Raw genomic sequence first — 14,257 nt, 5'->3', positions numbered from 1 at the left:
GAATAGCTTACATGAAGCAGAAAGTTTCCTGAAAGTTGGGATTTGAATTATCCATATAATGCACTGGTACAAATATTTTACCCCATGTATACCCTGCAATCACTGGTTTCATAACAGATTTGAAGTCCATTGTACTGCTACAGGGGTTTTACAGGCTTTTGTTGCTCTCCTATACACGAATCGTTTTCAAGTCACCAAAACCATCAAGAAAAATATTCAAACTACTCCCTCTTTCACTCCTCCCTCCCTCCAAAAAACCAACACCAACCCAGTAATTTTGTCTTTCCAAAATATCCAGACCATCAGGGGCTGCAGTTTGGAAATGTGTATGTTTAAAACTTCTCCCAGTGGGAACCATTTTTTCCAAATGCTGAGAGCAGAGGAAAAGCAAATCCTAACCACCTCCTGTTCTCTTCTAGTCCTGAAAAGCAAGGCTAAATACTTGGAGCAGTCTTCCGAAAAGCTGAAAAGTGTCAGATTCTAAGAGTTCCCTAGAATTGTTACTGACATCTTGCATTTGAGGATTTCCAGCCTTTCACAATGAATTAAACATAGCAGGAGCTAAGGGCAGCCAGGAACTAACTCTGAAGAAATCTTCAATGGCTAGGAGCTATGGGCTGCATTTACAAAGGTCTCTAGTTGCCTTAAAATGCTGGTGCATGTCTGGCCAGAAGCAAGTAGGCACTCAACAAATCAGGATGTGCAGGAAACCTCTCACAATGTGCCCGTGCATAAGTTTAAAGACTAAAGTTAAAAATCTATTTTCTACCATGGTAACATCCTAATCTTCCCTATGACATGGGGATACTTTTCCCAGATGGTGAAGGGAATGACTGAGGAACTCCTCCTTCAAGGTGCTGAATACCCTTGCTTCCCACTAAAGTCTCTTTAGAGAGAGGAAAATTCAACAGGCTTCTCATCAGCAAATACCAAATTGTGAAAGCAACTGGAGCCAATGTGATCTTTCCTGGAAGAAAAAATTCAGTATTAACCAATTTATAAATTCAAAGCACTACTTAATAATAGATTTATTCACAGTTGAAAGCGAGGAATTGTTAGTGGGTAGGGGACAGAAGCATCTGGCAGCAGTTTTTATCTTTACCAAGTCTTTTTGACTCAAATACTCTCAAAATACAGTTCTTTTGCTGGACAGTTAGTGTTTGCAAAATGGCAATCAGGTGGTTCATTCCATCCACAGGTCTTATACCTTTCCCTTTTCTAATATTCCTGTGCTCTGCATAGTGAGAACTTGATCTAATAACTTCTTCTCAGATTTGTCCCTTTTTTTTTTGTCCAGACATTGGCATTAGATCCCACTGTTCTCATCCTCATTTAAAAAGACAAGATTTGATCTCCTGCAACATTTTTGCATACCCTTTGATCTGGTATAAGCAATGTGAGGAAGAGTAGAGGAAAGGAAAACTCATATGCCTGTTGCACCAAATGGCACCACGAATGATCTTCGAATATCCTTACCAGGCCTTATTCAAAAAGAAGTGTGTGAACTGGTGAATACTGTAATACCATAAAGACTGTCCTTTGCATAACTGCCTGGTTGCCTTGCAACACCATGCATCTCAGGAGTTGGAGCACAGGCCCAGGATTTCACCATCTTTTCTAGGAGAGGGATCCCAGATATGGTGCAGCAAGGACACCACTGTTAGGAGTTTCTGACTGGATAATTTCAGTGCTAAAAAATCTTTTATTTTTTTTCCTCTCCCTCTTGCAGCCTCTAAATAATGCAAAGAAGGGCTGTTTCAGAAAAAATCCTTTGAACCCTAAGGCAATAAAAATAAGGCTAAGATATGTCAAACAAGCAAAAGTAAGAGTACACTGCATCAACTAGGAAAAAGGGATAGGCACCACTGAAAAATCTCCTCTTTGCTATATGTTTTGTTTTGTAAAAATAATCATTTAAAATCTGTGCTTTCTAGGTTTTTCACATATACTTATTACAATTCCATATCTTATTCAAAGTTCTCTTTTCACTTTCCTTAGGAGTGGCATATTATGTAATACACATGCTACATACACAAACACACAAAGATTATGAGGTCAAAGCAACCAAAATTCCAGAAAATACTGGTTAGGGTTTCCCGCACAATTTTAACATGGAACACATTAGGGCATATTTCCAATTATATTTCCACATATTATCCACAGCTTTACTCATCCAGTTTCTATTTTCTCTTCTTTTCCTTCCCTTACTACTTCTACTTTCAATTTTTCCTTTTTTTTTCCTTAACATATATTTGATATTTACACCACCTTGCTGTAATAGTCCCTTTAGAATCTCTGTCACCTCCTTCTCATTCTGCCTTTCCTGTAACCTTATGGAGAATATATGTATTTTCTTGTAGTTTGTAGCTAGTCCATCCACGTAGTGAATAATAAAAACACAAAAGCAGAGAAAAAAATCAAAACCAGATAGATATAGTCTCTTGTATTTTTCCTCAAACTGAAAATTATTTTACTCAATTAAAAAATTAGAAAGGAAAAAGAAAGATGTTATTGGCACTCCAGAAAAACTTTTAGGAAAGTTATGGTTTGAATGAAGAGAGATTTGTGGATGGAAACTACCCGGAGACATTACTTTTAGTATTTTTGACCAGCAGTATAAAGGCTGAACAGGTGCCAATATTAAGAAATATACCTCAGATGGGATGGTCTCAACCTACTGTGAATAAATTTTTTATAACTGTTATGAAAAGACTGTGGGTAAGCCCATTAAATAGGTTTTTAAAATTATGACTCAGCTTCTTTAAAGACCATTTTCCAAGACTGTGTTTTCTCTCTCTTTTTTAGGATCTAAATATTGCCAGCCTCTGTTCATCTCCAAAGTAGCATAATCACATTGGAAGGCTTTCCCATACTGTACATCCTCAGGGATCTCACTCCTTATCGGAGGAGGCCAGCACGATGTGTCTTAGAAGGGGAGATGTTCCACACAGTATTCTCCGCTTGGATTCTGTAAGGACTTTCTGCTGATGAACAGAATAGAATCACAATAGACTTTGTAATTAAATATTTATTATTATTGTTACTATTTCTTTGGCTAATATTGGCATCCAGAAGCCTGCAATATGTACTTGAAGTTGCACAAGTTCAAAATAAGACTCTGTCTTGGAAAGGTTAAGTATGTATGACAAAAATATGGAGAAAGAAGAATGTTCTTATTTCACGGGTAAGGAGATGAAACTCTGTAAGAATAAATTCAGATTTCTAAGGGTTCTTTGACATCTAAAGACACAAGAGAATTGGTCAAAATTCAATGGTTCATCACAACCACTGACATCCTCTTCCTCTTTAGGTGTCTGCATAGATTTGAACTACTGTCTATAAGTTTGGGTTCATCTCCCTTAATATTACCCATCTAGAAATGAGTGTGCAGGAGAAGCTTTCTCCCTGTCTTCCTGCTATAGGCTATAAAGACAGACGGATATCTTCATTGGCTGATTCAGACAGTACTGTGTTGTTCAGCAGAAAATGACTCATGGTTTCCATTATCTATAGAGGTTTGTCAAATATAAAGTAACAGATCACACCTACAGCCTACAAATTCCAAACTGATGACTCATTTCATAAAAAAAAATTCAGTAGCTTTCCTATGGATACAGTAGCATGGTGACTCCACTCTTTAAACTACAAAGATAGGCAAAAAAATTGGTTTCAAGAACTCAGACTCCCAGCTTTATAAATCACCAAGAAATTTGTGGTGTCTAAGCTCATGTGGAGACAAAAGAGCAAATAAAGCAGAGGCTGCACTAACCCCTTAGCCACACACGAGGAAAAAGTCCAGTGAAACCCAGCTGAGGGAGCTGGGGTTGTTTAGTCTGGAGAAGAGAAGGCTTAGAGGCGACCTCATCACTCTCTTCAACTACCTGAAGGGAGGTTATAGCCAGGTGGGGTTGGTCTCTTCTCCCAGGCAACCAACAATAGGACGAGGGGACATGGGCTCAAGCTCTGCCAGGGGAGGTTTAGGTTAGATGTTAGGAAGAAATTCTTTACAGAGAGGGTTATCAGGCATTGGAACGGCCTACCCAGAGAGGTGGTGGATTCACCATCCCTGGAGGTTTTTAAAAAGAGATTGGACGTGGCCCTTAGTGCCATGATATAGTAATTGGAGTTGGATCAGGGGTTGGACTTGATGATCTTGGAGGTCTTTTCCAACTCAACCGATTCTATGATTCTATGATTCTATGATTCTATGATTCTATGATTCTATGAAACATTTGGCTTTAATCTCAGTATGATGCTGCCATGTATTTAGTTAGTAATTATAAACCTCAACTGTCAAATGCTCTGGGAAATAGGGTTGGAGGGGCTACCAAATAATCAATCTCTTCTGAACTTCATCTGTGATCCCATGGAAAAAACATGTATTTTCCCATGGGTCATGATCAAAACTTAATCTACAGCTATTTGTAGCTTCTGCTAGGATTTGGATGTAGCTCCTAGTCCAGGTGCTGGGGCTCCTGCTGAGGGTTGCTTGCTCAGTGTCACAGCTTCCTCCAATAGCAGCCTTATCAGCAGAAACTGTGACTGATTTCATTGTAGTTGATGCCGTATGTTTATTTTCTGTAAAGAAGGAGCCATTTGTCTTAACCTAGCTTGGTTGAACAATAGGCACCACAATTGCAGTTTGAAGCATATCATGCAAAGAGGATGGAATACTTTGCCTGCATCACAGAAAAGGACCTCTCCTTAAAGATAACGTCAGGCATATCACCAATAACCTGGTTAAAACCATCTTAAAAGGAAGGTCACCACAGTCCTTATTGGACAGAGCAAATTACTCCAGTGTATTTTTCTTTCAGCTATGATTTTGTGCACTGACCTTTGGAAAGTCTGGTCAAATAGCCTTTAGCAGCAGTTGTTAAGCATGGACAGTGCTTTCATTAGGCAGCTCTGTATAAATTAGCATTGCTTATTGGGGGTTATGCAGCCAACAGCACTGAAAAGACGTGTGACTTGTTCATCCTGTGTGTAGCATAGCATTCGGTGTAAGTGAAGAGAAGCCTTCCTGCCTCTCTGCAGAGACACAGCTGCCCTTCTGTGCTCTGCTGCAGATGCGAGATGTTGCAGAGTGAGGACCTGTGTGGGATGTTTTAGGGTTCTTTTGGAAGAGACCATGCAAACATGAGAGGGAGAGATTAGCAGTCATGGACCCATGAAACTACTCAGATTTAACCCAGCTAAAGATCTCATTCACTGTCAGATTTTATACTCTCAAGTAAAAAGCACCTCAGTTCGAGCTCCTTTCAAGTAAAGTGAGCAAGCAACAGTGAAGTTCCTTGTAAACTCCTAGGAGCCTTCAGCATCTCTCCATCATATCTCCAGCGCAGGGAAAATTTACCCCAAGTTTGGCTCTTCAGGCTGTTTTTTCTTCTTCCAGATCACTAGGTTTAGGCATAGGAAGGGTTTTGATGCTGGCAAGTGCCATTCTCATGATAACCACAAATATCAAAGCAGAAAGCTTGTTGGGCACATCCTAAACATCTTTAGAGTTTAGATTTACCTGATTTTTTTCTAAGATTATTCCCCAGCTGAATCCCATCCACTAAGACTGTCAGTGCTGTGCTGGTAAAAATGTACTCTGCATAGCTGATCTCCCACCATATAATTATCCGTAAACCTTTAAACACCCTGAAACCGCTTAGCAGTTTCAGATGGATTAGCATTCAGGGTCACTTTTAGTTTTCATGGACCAGTTTGCTAATCTCCCATGAGAATAGTTAGCTCAGTCTGAACCTCAGAGAAAGGGGAAAAGAATGAAGGATTAACAATAAGAATAAAATTAATAGAGAAAAGCTTATGCAATGAATTATAAACAACCTGTCAGCTGCAGCAACACTAGAAGGGTTACTAAAATTATGGAAGAGAAAAAAGCATGGTTCTGGAGCAAGCATTAAAAATTCACATTTCAGCTGCAATCCTGACACTCAAACTTGTCTAACTCCTTTATGTGATCCTCTAAGTCTGTTCCCTTCTATACTTCAACAAAACAGTAGGAGCTAGCAGATGGGGGAGTTGTACTCTGGTACATAGTCCCTTCCCTTGATCGCATTTAAGGAGCTGATGGCTGTCAGTCCCCGCAAAGAAAGTTTGCAAGGCTCAGGAGTGTGTTTTTTCTTCAGCAGCATTGACTGGAAACGCCCTACATACTTCCTCCAGTGGTTTGAATATCATCACTTGGAGCCTTGCTATCGATACATGCAAAAATGATATCTCCAAAGGTAGCTTGACATATTTTATGCTACTAAAGAAGAAACAATTTACATTCTCTGCTTTAATTCCCCAGTGTCAAACTTGATCCATGATTTCAAGTAGTGTAATGACAGCAGAATGATCTTCCTTACATATTTATGCTTGTTTTTAGGACGAACTTTAAAATGCTGGGTGCTGTACTTGCTCTTGCTCTTTCAATTCAATTTTACTGTGATAATGACAGTTGGAGCAGATACTCTGACACAAAACCTGGGCAAATGCAAACTTCACACTGTAAGTTCACTTAAGCACCAAAACATGGCCAAGGGAGAAATCTCTCTTCTTCCCATTTCTGTGGATGGGGAAGCAGGAGCACCTGGGGTTGAAATGGGGACAAAGTGAACTGGGTCCCAGTCTCTGCATTTAGGTGAGAAGGCGACCAAGGAGCTTGGGCTCATCCCAGTCTTTGGCTGCAGGACATATTATAATCTTCTTACCTCAATATTCTGTAGCTTGCCTTGATCTTTTCTCAATGTGTCTTTGAATTTTCATGGGTTAACTATTGTAAGACAGGAATTAAATCAATGTTCTTTAGCTTAAATTTCAGTTTGGATCCATTTGCAACTGAGACCTTTCCATTTAATTCCAGTCTGAGATCCACAAAGCTGTCCAGAACTGTTAAGGTTCTCTTCCACTTCAGGAAAAAAAATCATCAGTTTTAATTAGTTTAGCCTGAGGCTTATCACTGACTTTTTAACAACAGTTTTGATTCAGGTTCAGTTTGGGAAATGAGTAATATTTCAGCTTTTCCTTGAGAGGTGGGCTTACCACATACTCTCACTATTAAGCAGTATTCATGCATTATTACAGATTTGTCTTAGCAAAATCTAATTAGCAGTCCTCTGTCATACTAGAACATGTCTCAAGTATAGTTTCAGAGAGTCTAGTACTATTCTGCTGTCTGTACTTCCTTTCACAGACCCAATGATGGAATTGAGTGCACTTACTAAACGTGCAGACAGCATAAAACTGAGAGGGGCTGCAGCACTCCAGAAAACACTAACAGAATACAAAGTGATCTTTGCAAAAGATCAGTCTGGAACTAAAATCAGTCTGGAACTAAAAAGTTATCATGCGAGAAACTCAAGTCCAAGGTACTCCTGCAAGTTACGCAGGAACACTCCTCTTCAAACAGATGTCCAAGTGTTCATCCTACAAGAAACACTTTTAAGAGCACAGTGGGTCACAAAGTGAATTTTAATCGTTTGTGACATATTATGGAAATCAAAAGTTCCCAAACTCTAATGTCACCGTTTGGTGTATGGAAAAGGAAATTCCTTATGACATTGAAAATAATCCTTCTATTCATAAGACCTCAGCTGGGATACTGGTTCTGGTTTCAGGCATAGGATTTCAAGAAGAGTATGGAGCAATTGGTCTGAGAAGACTGATGAGAATCAGAAGGCCAAAGGTGGAGTGCAAAAACATCCTGCAAGGAATAAAGTATTAATCTGTCTGTGCATCTGGTGGAGACAGGAGTTAATGCATTAGGAACTAAGGGAAATTTTCTAACTGTAAGGCTAATAAGGACTGGAGAAGTTTACCGTAACAAACAGTTCTATCTTTTCCCTGAATTTCTTGAAGAACATTTAACACAAATGCCTGACAGGGATGCTTTGGGTATACCTGATTCTGCTTTGGAGTTAAAGGATGGGTTAAGATGACCTCTTGAGATGGCTTCCAGCTCCCTCTTAGCTCTAGCCTCTGTTCATTCCACCATTTCTATGTACCTACAGCAGCATATCTGAAGGCAATTAAAAGATTAAGAAGCACATTTTGTATTTTTTCCTCCTAAAACTAGTAAATTAATGATACTAATAAAAATGGTTTGCTCACCACAGTCCCTTAGTGTGCTCTAATTACAACATTCTGAAATATTTGTGCTTCATATGGGAGCTCTGTTCACTACTGAGATCCAAACTTGTGTCATCTGCTTTTTCATAGCTAATTCTGCAGGCAGCAGTAGGAACAAAACCAAGTCCAACCTTCATGAGACCAACAGTAAAGGAAATGAGAGCTCAGCCATTAGTTTTCTTGGCATAAATAAGTATATATTTTTCCCAGACTAGCAAAAGTAATCATGGATACAAGATACACAGCTATTAGTCTGCCTAGCCTTAGCTTGCATTGCCCTTTACCAAGTGTCACTGAGCACATTAGGCAAAACTCATCTTCCTTGACATTTCCCAGTGCAGCTCTAGCAGGTAATGCCCATGTTAAATCAGATTCTTTCACTGGAAATGTCTGCTGGGTTCCTGAATTACAGTAGTCCTGGAGTACCCCTGAACCTGCTTGCCAGGACTCCAGCCCCCGCAGGGACTCAGCCAGCCCAAGCTGTTTGGCAGCTGAAAGCAGGTTTTGTCATCTTGGCTCTGCAGCAACTGCTCCCACGTTGGCAGGATACAACTCTGGCACAAATACATAGGTTTTTCCTGGTCATACTTGCAAAACGCTCCTGGGAAGGTGCCTAGATAGAGTCAGGTTACTAATGCAGAGCACAGGCTTAAAATAGCGTGGATGTCAGAGTAGCCCTCAGGATGTTCGCACAATGAGGAACATCACTAATCAGAGGCAAAGCCTTATTTGCTCTGCCCTGATCTGTACTCTCTTCAAGGGGCCATTCCTGGCTCCTCATCTTCTGCTTTCACAGCAGTTTCATGGTGTTGGGTATCCACATGGGTGCATGAGTCCACATTTGGTCTCTCTTTGACAGCAACCTTCCCAGAAGAGCTGTAGTTACATCTTTCCATGTCACTTCAAGGCAGATATTAGTTGTCTTGTCAAATTGGAAGAGGGAGATGAGGGTACCACACATAACCAAGCAATGAATGGCCCCAATTCTGTGGTCAGCCCACAGGGTCCAGCTCCTGCCTCCCAGAGTCCTGCTCCTTGGATGCAGACATTGTTTTGGCTTATTTACTGAGGGAAGCAGCAACAATCTTCCAGCCAAAATGAAGCCAATGACTATACTGAACTCACAATAGTGAGTACTCCCAGCACATAGAGCAGGATCCTGTCCCAGAATTCTCCCTGAATGTCTTACAGTTAACTGCTCACATACTTCCAGTAAGCAAAATACTTGCCTAGACTTACCCTACAGTTTTAGTCTATATCCAGTACACTGCCTGGCCAAGAAAAACTAATAAAAAGAGAGGATGCACCAATCTTTTAAATCTGGAGAGAGAAAAAGAAGAAATAAAAAGAAAATAAAAGGAACTGCTAATTATTCCAGCCCTTCTGGCAGCCAAAAAACAGAGTAAATGTTGGGAGGGCATGCCTCAGAATTCTTGTCTTTTATATGGAAATATGTAATGTGCTGTTAAGACTAGATTAACTGGTCTGAATTAATAAAATACAAAACCTGAACATTTATTCAAAATTCAGGCCAAAATTCAAGCTGCTCTGAGGTTCACAAAAAAAAACAAAGACTTGTATTACCTCCCGCTTACATTATTTTTTGGTTTTGATCAGCACTGAAATACTTCAGTGCTTGGTCTCTGTCTAAGCAAAACCCAGTCATGCTGTAATGCCTTCAGAAAATCTTCACACATCCATTCAAATGTTGCACTCTTGGGAGATCCAGGTAAATGGGATAAGCTTGCAGATTCTTTCACCTTTCAGCAGCTTTCTTGTCTTCAGTAATTTTTCATTTTCTGAATATTTCTCTACTTCAGCACAGAGAGCAAATGCTAAGGATGTGCCGTACATACTAACCACTAATGAAACTAGGCTGAAAAAGAAAGCTTTTATCACTTGAGTTGCAAGGGGCATTAAGAAAAGACAATTCCTTTTAATCATGGGAAAGAAGAAAGATTGTCCTCCCTTTCTGAACATCACTGTTTTTAATATGATGTAAACCTCTCAAGACTACAGTGAATTATCAGCCTATGGGTACCTCTCTTATTTTTTTCTCTTTATTAGGCAATGGTATCTTTCTTGGCCTAAAAAGAGCAAAATAGGTACCCAGTATTCCCTTTTTTCAAAGATTATTAACACAGTATCTTACAGAGAACCCATCAAGCTATCCACTACCCATTTACAAATACTTCTTCTTTTGCAACATTCCTTTCCTTTTCCATATGCACTCGTCCACAGGAAAAGAAAGCAAACCCACCTTTAACAGAGAGTCCCTGTCAGAACCAGCAGCAGAAGAAATATGTTTCTGCATATACACTGAGAGTGGGGGTGCAGGATGTGAGAGAGTGTATCAGAAGAAAGAAATTACAGATTATTTTCTTTTTAATTTAAATATGGCACTTTTATTATAGTACCATATACATTCCCCAACATGGATTACAATTAATACGTTGTTTTGAATAATAAATGATATTGTTTACTAATTTTACTCCTTTAAAAAGTCTAATAATGGGAGTTTTGAGATAAACTGAAAGGTAAGGAATGAGAACTTAACTTAAAAAAATGGCTTTTCTAAATGAGACTGACAGCGGTTCATGAAAGCGAGATTTGTTACAGTAACTGACTGTGGAGAAAAGTTTCTCACTGCAGCATGAGAAAATCAAAGCATTATCCATTGAGTCGCAATTTTCCTTCAATTCTTTCACTAAAAGATATCAGGAGATAAACTAAAACATAAATTACCAGCTACCATATCTTTTTGTGTGGCACAGAAGACAAATGTTTCATCTTGTGAGTGCTTAGGATTTTCAGCAATGAACAGCCTAATTTCAGCTTGTGTCGCCTCCTCCACCCTTTCCTTTCACCCCCCCAAATATCCTCGTACTTCTGTTAATGACATGGGTCCTCTTGCATGTTACCATGTCCTCATGGTAAGCATGTCCACAAAGGTTGTAGGAATCAGCAGCCATCTTATGCTGGCTGTAATTAAAATGCAGGAGTGACAGGAAGTCTCAAAGGAATTTCCAAAAATAACTGTTCTGAGTATCTGTCACATCCCCTCCTCAGAGATCTCAGAGCCTTCGGATGACATGTAAGTTTCATTTCTTATTGTACAGATACAAAACAGTGACTTGCCCATGGTAACACAGAATATCTGTTGGAGCTGGACTAGAACTCCAGTGTCTCACCATCATTTCCATCTTTAACCCCAAAACCAGCTAAGTTTTATGGAAGAGTGAGCATTTCAGATGGACCAAATTAACAGTGACTGAAAAGTGCCAGATTGATGGCTCTTGGGACAGACTTTCTATTATTGTGGGTTTCTAAAACATTACCACAATTTTGATGGTCAGGGAAGTCAGAGCTGAGACTTATGAGAACTGCGTTGCACCAGCAACATCACTGAATCACTCCACAGAGGCCGATAGTTAAAGTAGATAAACAGTACTATTAGGGAATGGAATTATCTTACCCTAATATCAATTTTTGAGGCATGCCAATGCAAAACTCGTCATCCTAATTTACAGAAAATGGTGAAATATTCACAGTAAGATGTTCTAAGGGATGCATGCAGATAGGCAATTCTGAAACATGGTGCTGCTAACAACAAAATAAGGAACTGCAGGATGCTACGGGTAACAAAAGGGGAGCAATGCATATGTAGATGACCCACCCTGACCTGAGACAGGTCTAAGGGGTAGCATGTGTAAAACTGTAGGATGCTATATACAACAGCTAGGACATGGAAGCTGGGCAGAACTGATAACCAAGGCAAGAATTACCAGGGCAGCCCTATCATAATTACTAATTAAAGGTATATAGTCATAAAAAGCAGTGCTAGAGGGAAAAATAAAACCAGGGGTTTGCTTCTTTGGGAAGGGGGTAATAGGAAGGACTTGGTGGTGAGCAAATGGAAAGGGATCATAAAGTGAAGCCATTCCAAAGATTTGGACTGATATTGTTTGTTCAGGATGTTCACCTTAATGTTGACTGTGGAGTCTCCAGAGGGCAAAGACTGTCTTGTCAATTCACTCTTTTCCCTACTTCACAGGTTCCAGTGCACTGGAATTTGAACGTATCCTCAAAGTAAAGGTAGATGATGAGGGATTTGCCTGCCCTAAGAACACTGCATAAAGTCACAAGCCTTTTTGAGCATGAAAGATGACAGTAAATCGGAAAAGACTCAGAGAAATGCAACAACAAATTATTTGGAGACAGATGGACTCCTGAAAAAGAATACTAAAAAAAAAATGAATAGGAGGGATAAAAGGAGGTCATACCAGGCAAAAACTGTAAATAACAAGGAAAAAAATAAATTATTTAAGACTGTAAAAGGAAATATAATCCACTGCCACTGAATAATATTGAGCATAAGAAAATTCAGTCAGCAAATCTGGAAATAAATGTTTCTTTTCTGGTCCAGTAGGTTGAAGAATAGGTTCCCAAAGGACATGGTGGATATTGTATGGTCTGAAGAAATTTAAACCTAAAATCAAAAAATCAAGAAGAATAGATGTCAGCAGGGGTGGAAAATCAGTCTGGAAATAGTGAGGGAATTATATATGCTAAGACATTTCCCTATTTCTCATTTCTCTTTTTTTTTACATCTTTATTGTGGCAACACTGGGGAAGATTGTATATGTATGTGTTATTGTTATTATTATTTAATGTATATGTTGAGGAGAACTTCCTTAACTTGCTAGATAAATATTTATCAAGAAATTGTGTTTCCCTTAGAAACATTTGTATTGTAATGATACTATTTTGAACATTTTGAAGTCTAGGATTGATCGCAAATATTTTGAAGTTCAACCTGAATATCTTACAAAGGTTAATGATTCATTTTCCTTGATTAGATGATCACTTGCAATGCAAATATTAGTATGTAAGTATTTAAATTTCTAAATTTTGGAAAAATGTATGTATGCAGCTTTGAAATTTGCCTTTCAAGTTTGTGCCAGTTGCAAAATAATCAGGTGGTAACACCAAATGAATACACAAGAGACGTGCACTTAATCGTAATACAAATAAACTGATTAAATGTATTTATTCACAAAAACTTTCTTGTAGTGTTTGTCTTGCTCTAATTTAATTTTACAGCCCTCTCATTCCTGCTGAACAATAAAGATTGCTGCAATTTTTCAGTAGACACAATGAACCAGGATGTTCGGCATTGATTTTGGGGGGGATTCTAGAGTAGGCCCTGTGGCCACAGCTCAGGAAAACATTTAAATCCATTCCTTTTCAAAGTAGCAAAAATAAAATATTTTCTAAGAATGAGAGCCATTTTCAATTGTCTTCCGAACAAAGGACTGCCAATTGTTACGTGTGACCAAATGGGCCCCGTAAAGGCTTAATCTCACTGCCATACCCAAATACAATCATATTGTCTTAGAATGGTTTGGGTTGGAAAGGACCTTAAAGATCATCTAGTTCCAAGCCCCCTGCCATGGGAAGGGACACTTTCCACTACACCAGGCTGTTCAAAGTCCCATACAAACTGGCCTTGAACACTTCCAGGGATGGGGCATCCACTTTCTCTGAGCTACCTGTTCCAGTGCCTCACCACCCTCACAGTAAAAAGTTTCTTCCTTATAACTAATCTAAACCTACCCTCTCTCAGTTTAAAACCACTATCTCACGTCTTATCACACCATATTGTAAAAGTCTCCTTCCAGCTCTCTTGCAGTGTTCTTTAGGTAGTGGAATGTGCTCTAATGTCTTCCTGGATCTTTCTCTTCTCCAGGCTGAACAACTCCAACTCCCTCAGCCTGTCTTCATAGGAGAGGTGCTCCAGCCCTCCAATCATCTTGTTGGCCTCCTCTGGCCACCAGGTCCATGTCTCCTCTGGCTCGAATATGTCCATGTCCTTCTTACGTTGAGGACCCCAGAGCTGGAGCAGCAGTCAGGTGGAGTCTCACAAGACCAGAGCAGAAGGGCAGAATCACCTCCCTTGACCTGCTGGCTCCACTGTTTATGATGCAGCTCAGGATTCATTTGGCTTTCCGGGCTGCGAATGTACAGTGCTGGATCATGCTGAGCGTCTCATCAACCAACACCCCCAGGTCCTTCTCTACAGGGAGTTCTCTACTCAACTTGTATTTGTGCTTGGGATTTCCCCAACTCACATGCA

The sequence above is a fragment of the Pipra filicauda genome, unplaced genomic scaffold (genome assembly GCF_003945595.2).
Source record: "Pipra filicauda isolate LSUMZ 115617 unplaced genomic scaffold, ASM394559v2 scaffold156_size1729456_pilon, whole genome shotgun sequence".
Taxonomy (NCBI): Eukaryota; Metazoa; Chordata; class Aves; order Passeriformes; family Pipridae; genus Pipra; species Pipra filicauda.
The sequence above is the reverse complement of the archived record's forward strand: the minus strand, read 5'-3'. Positions refer to the sequence as shown.